An 8,304-nucleotide genomic window follows, 5' to 3' on the forward strand; every position below is an offset into this window, starting at 1 on the left:
ATTTAGGTGTATTTACCTTGATACTAATTATATAACGATTTATAATTTTGTGCTTCATCTGACTCAAGAAGTACTAGAGTTCTTCAAAATATTGTGAGATAGGTTTTAGTAAAAATATCGCAGAGAGATTTTGTGTTCCAGTTGAGGATGGAGAAATGACATGTGGAGTCCCTACAAAATCTGACAATATGTGTTATTTGTGTACTGACATTGTAAATGGATATCAATGCTTGCCCAATACATAACTTATGTACTGAATTTTCATTTTTCAACATGCTTAAATCTTTATACTTCTCTAAGTCTTGGGAATGGGTTATGATGTACATTGTTCTCAATATGTGTTTCTTACATTTCTTTATTTCTTATATCCTTTCAGATTTTATTCTGGCCATTTTTCATGATGAACTATGAAAAACAGGAATAACATCATTGAATTTATTCTTTTAGGAGTTTCTCAGAATAATGATGTTCAGATTCTGTGTTTTATCCTATTCTCATTCTGTTATGTGGCTCTTCTAACGGGAAATTTGATAATCATGATATCCATCCTGGGCAGTCAGATCACTGACCAACCCATGTACTGTTTTTTAACTTACGTATCCCTCATAGATGTTTGATACACCTGCACAGTGACCCCAAAGCTCATCAGTGACTTGCTGGTTGAAAGGAAACGTATTTCCTACAAGAAGTGCTTGATCTAAGTTTTTACAATGCACTTATTTGGGGCAATAGAAATCTTTGTTCTCACAGAGATGGCCTATGACCAGTATGTGGCCATCTGCAAACCTCTGCATTACCAGGTGATCATGAGCAAGCAGAGGTGCAATATGATGGTCTTATTTGCCTTTGATTGGGCAATTCTGCATTCATTTTCTGAGATTGTGGCCCCAATGAGATAAATCATTATTTCTCTGATGTATATCCCTTATTGGAACTTTCTTGCATTGATCCTCAAAGGGTGGGGTTTTTAGTCATTGACAGTTCAGGGAGGGTTGCCTTCATGGTTTTCGTAGTGGTTATGGATTCATACCTTATGCCCCATGGGTACTCTTCTGAGAGCTACAGAAAAGCTCTTTCTCCATGTGATTTCCACATCACTGTTGTGGTCTTATTCTTTGGTCCTGTACTCTTCATTTATATTAGACCAGTCACCACCTTTAGGGAAGATAAAGTGTACACTGTTTCTTACACCATCATAGCTCCCATGCTTAATCCTTTCACCTGTACTCTGAAAAATAAAGACATGAAAAATGCAATGATTAACATATGGAGCAGAAACAAGTTTTTAAGAAGAAAGCTCAATTGCTGAAAAAAAGCTGCTCCTCACCAGATTTTCATGGTTCAAAGAAATTCAAATTCAGTGCCTATTTAACTTTGTCTGAAGCCAATAGGATTTAGAGTAGGAAAAGACTAGTGAACTATGTAGTTAATACAAACTACTTTTTTTAAATGGAAAAAAATGGCCAGAAAAGACTAGAAAGACCAAACAGTACAATGTTGGATAATAGGTCAACAAGATGTTTGTTCACAAATATGTGGTTACAGGAATAAGGAGCTCCTCCTTCCTCCCCCATTAGTAAGCTTTTTAAATTCAAACGAAAAGGATATATTTTGAACACTGTTTCCATTGGTAAGTTGTTTTCTCTCCCCCTCCCCCAATATTATTTAAACATTATCAATGAGGGGATTTTTTTGAGATCTATTTGAAACACTTTAACATCTTTCAATTTAAATCTTGCAGAGAAAAGTGAGACAAAGGGAAAATCTTATCCTAGAGGCTTTACCCAGTCTAACTTAAGGGAGGAAGGGAAGGAGAGGGGAAGAGAGTTTTAGACAGCAGTCAACAGAGTACAGGGGACAAGAGAAGAGAGGAAATGAGAGGAAAAGGGAAGAAAAAGGTAGAAAATGAGATAAAAGGGAAAAAAGCAAGGAAGAAAAGGAATAAAGAAAGAAAACATGGAAGGAGGAAGGAAAGAGGAGAAAAGAGTGAGAAAAGTGCTTTCAAAAGGAAGAACAAATATGTTCATGGAATTTTTACATCTGTCTTCGATTCTTATTTGATGAATAGTGTATTAATATTGGAGTCAGGTAGAAATAGATTGGTATTTCCCTTTTATTTTTCACCCAGTGGAAGTTTTGCTTATTTCAGAAAACTAAATTGACTGTCAGGCCTACCCTTTGTGTTTTACCTTGCTTCTGTGCATTACTAAAATTGTAGTAATGTAGTCTCAAAGTTTCACAACTAACAGTCAGAGAGGCAGGAGAAGTTTGGCATTGGGAGTCAAATGTACCTGGGTTTGAATGCCATCTCTGACATTAAATGAATGTGTGATCACAGGAAAATTAGTAACCCTTTCTGTGCCTTAGTTTTCTCATCTTTAAAATGACAGCGTTAATGCTTAAGAAGGCATTTTAAGGTCTGAAGGAGATCATGTGTGGAAATCACTATTTAAATACATTTTTTTTAATCTAAGGAGGTGTATTTTCATGTCTTTCATGTTAGATTCCATAAAGCCACAAAAGGAAAACCATGAACACAAAGATATAATTAAACATCTGAATGGTCCAGCTATTTGGACAGAGATGTGAATGGCAGAATATAAACAAGGTCCTAGAGTTTCCTGGTAGCTGAATGCTCATCTCATTGTATTGTACCCAGTACAGACTTAAGGTATGCTTATTGAATCAAATTGAATTATATAGGTTTTTTTTTTTTGAATTTCAACTAATAAAATGAAATAGGTAATAGGAAAATCAGTTTTGTTTCCTTTTCTATATGTATCAGCTAACTTGGTGCTTTACTCACGGGGAAATGCTTAATAAATATTTGGTGATTTCATAATATTTGAATGGAAATATATTGAATAATTAGAAGTAGATATTGAGTTTGATCATTTTTGCAATGATAGGTAGCACATGTGACTATGACTTAAAAAATGTAAATTTTGAGAGGGATAAGACAACCAAAGGAACCATAAATAGTCTGATAACTGCAATAAACTATGCCTGAAGAAATCTAGGAAATATTCTAAACACAAGCTGACAGGAAAAAAAAATCTACTGATACACACACACACACACACACACACATCCATACATAAGAGAGTGCGTGTGTGTATGTGTTTTCAACAAAGGGAATTTTAGGAAGGAAATCAGCCTGAAGTGGAAATTGAATAATACAGTTCAGTTGTTTCAATTGTGTCCGTTTTTGTGTAACCCCATTTGAGGTTTGTAGGCAGAGACAATGGAATGATTTCCCATTTCCTTCTCCAGTTCATTTTATAGATGAAAAAAACTGAGATAAACGGGTATAACAGACTTGCTGAGGACCACAGAGCTAGTGTCTGAGGTCAGATTTGAGTTCTGGAAAATGAATCTTCCTGAATCTAGTTCCAATACCCTATCCACTGTACTACCTAGCTCTCCTGAACAATATACTACTATTACTACTGCTGCTGGTGATGATGATGATGATGATTCATGAATAAGTCATTACACCAATAAGTAATTTTCTTAAAGAAAAAAGTTATAACAATGGAATATATTGAACTTTTAGAAAGTTGCTGACACAATTCCCAGAGGAAAATTTATATTTCAGAACTTCGTAAATTAAAAGAAAGAATGAAGTTATCCATGATTAGGGAGCCAATTAGAAAAAATAGAACAGTGGGGTGGAGACAAGATAGAGGAGTGAGAGCAACTGCTCACCTAAGCTCTTAGACAAACTCATTCAGATATCTCTAAAAAGAGAATTTGACCAAATTTTGGAGGTGCAGAATCCAATAGGAGGCAGACTGTGGAAAATTGATAGACCAAGACAGACTGGAAGGTCTACTGGAAAAATCTGTTCCGCTGGGGTGGAGAAGCATACAGCACATAGCCCAGAGGGTCCCGCCACAGCTGAGCAGGAAACTCCTGGGACAGTCTGAGGCAGCAAACAGAACAAGAAAGTGGCAGCCCAGGGCAGGAGACCAGTGGAGCCGAATAAGTGACAGACACAGAGTCCCAGGTATCAGCCGAAGTCACCCCTGACATTTTTAGCCCACAGATTAAACATCTGTAAATCACCTACTTAAACTTCCAGTAGCTAAAATGGTGGAGTGATCAGTAAATAGTCTCTCCCCCTCCCCTTATTGACCTTCAAAGAACCATAAAGTATTTCCCCAGAAAAATTCTGGATCATTGGGATCAACAAAAGGAACAAACAGTCTCATAGCATCTGAGACCAGGAAAATGAGAAAGGAATATTCCTCTTACTGTGGCCGAGGTGAATCAGAAGGAGAGGAGCCCCAGGGGTTTGGAAACTCACACTAGGACCCAGGGAAAACAGGAAGACAATAGAGCACCTGGGATCACCAAGCACAGAGGTTGCCTTTGCTCCAGCTCAGCTGAGATTTCCAGTGACCAGACCACCCATCTATCGCACTTAACAAGCTAGCCTCAGGGTTAATTGGGGGGAAACACAAAACAAAAAGAAAAAAGGGCAACTGCCCTTAGCTTTCTCACACCAGCAGCTCAACATCAGGTACTCCAGCTTCTAACAGAAAGAACCAGAGTCCACACCACACAAAGCCTTACCATCATGAGCAAGAAGCAAAGGACTAAGGAATAGACCCTAGAATCCTTCTATTGGGAAAAAGACCAAAAGAAGAATACCAAAGAGGTTAGCAGTGAGACTGTATTCCCATCTGAAACTTCAGAAGGGACTATGAACTGCTCACATGCACAAACAGCTGTTCTGGAACAGCTGAAGAAGGAAATATCAGAAAAAAAATGGAAACAAAAATCAAAATTTCAGAGAAAATACAGAGAAACCAAAAGTCAACAGACATGCTTCCAAAACTGTCTTGACCATTACAATCATACACAGCTATCAGGGGAGCAACAACTTCTGGGTTTTAGGGGGGAGGGAGAGAGTGAGGGACTCCTTAGCCACTTCCCAGAATCTTTCTGGCCAAAGAAACACTTCCAGTCAATAAACTCCAAAGTAAAACCTCATCTTGTGAGTATTTATACACTTCTCAGAGCCAGAGGGCATAACCCTGTGACCTACTGCTTCAACAGAAAAAACAAAGGGTACTTGGGACCCTTGTACAAAACAACTTTCCAAATCAAGCTTTTTTCAATGGGCAGACCCATCAGTGGGTGGTGAAAATCTTTTTAAATCACATTATTCAACCATAGGCACTTTAGTAAAACAAAAACAGCAAAAGATTTTAATTTGATTGACATCACGAATTCTCAGTCTCATTCAAGGTAATCTAAGGTAGATTGAATTTTTTTTACGTCCTTGCATTGCTATGAAGATCCAAGTCTACCAGAAAAAACTCTCACACACTGTGGTCGTTCCTGTACACAAAGTTCTCCTGATTCTGCATCTTTCACTCAGCATCAGATCATATAAGTCTTTCGAGGCCACTCTGAAGTCTTCTTGTTCATCATTTCTTATGGCAGAGTAGTAGTCAATTGCATTCATATACCATAATTTGCTCAGCTATTCCCCAATTGATGGGCATCCCCTTGATTTCCAGTTTTTGGCCACTACAAAGAGTACTGCTATAAATATTTTTGTATATGTGTGACCCTTTCCCCTTTTTATGATCTCTTGGGGGTACAGTCCTAGAAGCAATATTGCTGAGTCAAAGGGTATGCACATTTTAGTAGCCCTTTGGGCATAGTTCCAAGCCGCTTTCCAGAATGGTTGGATGAACTCACAGCTCCACCAACAATGAATTAGTGTTCCAGCTCTCCCACATCTTCTCCAACATTTATCATTTTCCTGTTCTGTCATGTTTGCCAATGTTATAAGTGTGATGTGGTACCTCAGAGTTGTTTTGATTTGCATCTCTCTAATCAAAAGTGATTTAGAACATTTTTTCATATGATTATAGATATCTTTAATTTCTTCCTCTGAAAATTGCCTGTTCATATTCTTTGACCGCTTACCAACTGGGGAATGAATTGTATAGTTGTACACTTGAGTCAGTTCTCTATGTATTCTAGAAATGAGGCCTTTATAGGTAGATTGAATTTAGGAAACCTTGGCTCTAGTCATGACACTTCCCCTTTGAAGTTTTGTTATACTAACCAAGTCCTTTCAAACTTTTGGAGCTTTGTTTACATGTAACATTTTGGTTCAAGGAGAGGGGAAATTAGGTTGAACTAGATGATCTCTAAAGCTCTTTCTATCTTTAGATGTCATTGTATGACAAAGTTTGAGAGTGTTAGTGTATAGATTGTTGTGTCATACTGCCTCCTTGTGGACATACACTGTCATCGCTATGTTACATTCCATATTGCCAAAGGAGGAGCGAGTGTGAAAAGATTTAAACCCACTCTTCTCAGCTGATTGTCATAGAGATGAAAAAGAGTAGAGAAGGTGGACATTTCCTTTAGCAAAGCTTGAAATAAATCTAAAGGGCAGAAGAAAATTAGCCAATGTATGAAAACTAAACTGGTCTTCATAGTTCTTTCTATAGAAAAAAAAAATCTCTGAAAGGAAATGGTATATATAAGCCTTGTATTCTGCCCTACAAAGACACAGACATGTTTGTTTGGAGTTTCAGTATGTGGTGTGATTAGTATAAATCAAGCACAGACAGATTTGCAATCATTAGATTAATGCCCACATAGTTTTCTAATTTAATCAGATTAACTCAGTCCTAAAGAAAACTTGTCATATAGAAGAATAGAAAGAATATTAAGCTAGAAGTCAGAAAAAATTTTTGCTATTGAACCCTCATTTTCTTCATCTGACAAATGACTGTAGATATACCTGCAGTACTGTTATTAGGCGGCTCTAATTGATAAGTTCTACTTTCTCAAGGACTTCAAATCTGCTTTTCTCTAGCTTCTAATTACTGGTCCTACTTCTGTCCTCTTGGAATACAAGCAGAATGAATAGCACTTTCCCACATAAGACAGGGAGGCAGTAACCAAAGGCTGTAAGTCTTCTTTCTCTTTCAACCACTCTTTATTTGGCATAGAAATCAAGGCTCTCAAACTTTGCAATTGCTCTCCAGACACAATACTAAGATTTTTTTTTACTATGCTGAAGGGTAGTGATTATGATTGTATGCTTGTGCTTGGACCCCATCCCAGGGATCATATCTCTCTCAAGCCCAAAGACTCTGTCTCTGTCCATATATCGTGAGTGAGCCCCAGAGAAGCAAATTCTCTCTCCCTGTTACAGGAACAAACTGGAATTTGTGGAATTTCCCCTGTATGGACAAGACTATATTGTACCAGCAGAACTAACATGTAGATTCCCTCAGTCACCATATGCAATTCAAAGGTCAAGCTACAAACATCAAATAGAAGGCTATCTGGTAACAAACAAAGATGTACAGACCCCTTAGAAGTCCACCCATCCTCACAGGCCATGCCAATTTTGAATGATGCTTATGTCCAATGTGCAGAAACTGTATATTACCACGTAAATAGCATAATTGGCACACAATGCACTCATGTTTTCTATATAAGTTTTAGCATCACTCCTGTCAGGTTGCAAGTTCCACAAGGATCTCTGCTTGCCATATTAGTGTTATAGAAAACTGTGTGCCAATTGATTGGAAGACTTCTTGAGTCTGTATAATCTTTCCAGGCAACTCTGTCCTAAGCCCCTATATTTTGTGGTTTCTGCACCTCTAAAACTGCATCAATTCTATCTCTCATACTCCTGGCAAGGTTTGGGGTTTAGGCTGCCCTTTTTTCTTAAGAGTGGAAGGGAAGAGGATAGGAACAGTTGTAACATTATGCTGACTAAGGCTGCCAGTCAACTAAAAAAATAGTCCTTGAAGACTAAAGGAGACAGATTTCCTTCATCTAAAAAGAAAAGTTAAGAACTCATTTAGTGTATTAGACTTAGCTCAGTCATAGAGATAATACTACAATAAGCAATAATCCCTTTCTTCCAGTTTACATTTTATTTGGAAGAAATAGATAGCTAAAAGTTTCATGCATAAGGGGTTCTGAAAACAAATATTTCTCCTACCAAGGTTCCAAATAAGAGGCTATATAGCATAATGCGGCTGAAAATCTATGTGAACCTTGGTATGTCAGTGCTCTCCTCAACTTTTTGGAGTGAAATAAAAAAAAAAAAAAAAACAAGTGTTGACTTCTATTGCTATAGGGATTGTTCCCCCATCAATAACACTGTCAATATGTCATGGAGTTCCCAATGCCAATTGGATAGCATCTGATTATATGAAGGGAATTTTTCTACATCTCAGAGGGCAGCTGGTGGTGAAGGCCTGCTGCGGCCATGTCATTCAGAGAAAACCTAAACTATGTAAGGAAAAAAAT

General features: G+C 37.6%; 1 pseudogene; it reads left to right on the forward strand.

Moving 5' to 3' along the window:
- The first annotated feature begins 407 nt into the window (after positions 1-407).
- LOC140517006 (olfactory receptor 4P4-like) lies at positions 408-1,309 on the forward strand (annotated as a pseudogene).
- The last annotated feature ends 6,995 nt before the right edge of the window (positions 1,310-8,304 follow it).

Source organism: Notamacropus eugenii, assembly GCF_028372415.1.
Source record: "Notamacropus eugenii isolate mMacEug1 chromosome Y unlocalized genomic scaffold, mMacEug1.pri_v2 SUPER_Y_unloc_3, whole genome shotgun sequence".
Taxonomy (NCBI): Eukaryota; Metazoa; Chordata; class Mammalia; order Diprotodontia; family Macropodidae; genus Notamacropus; species Notamacropus eugenii.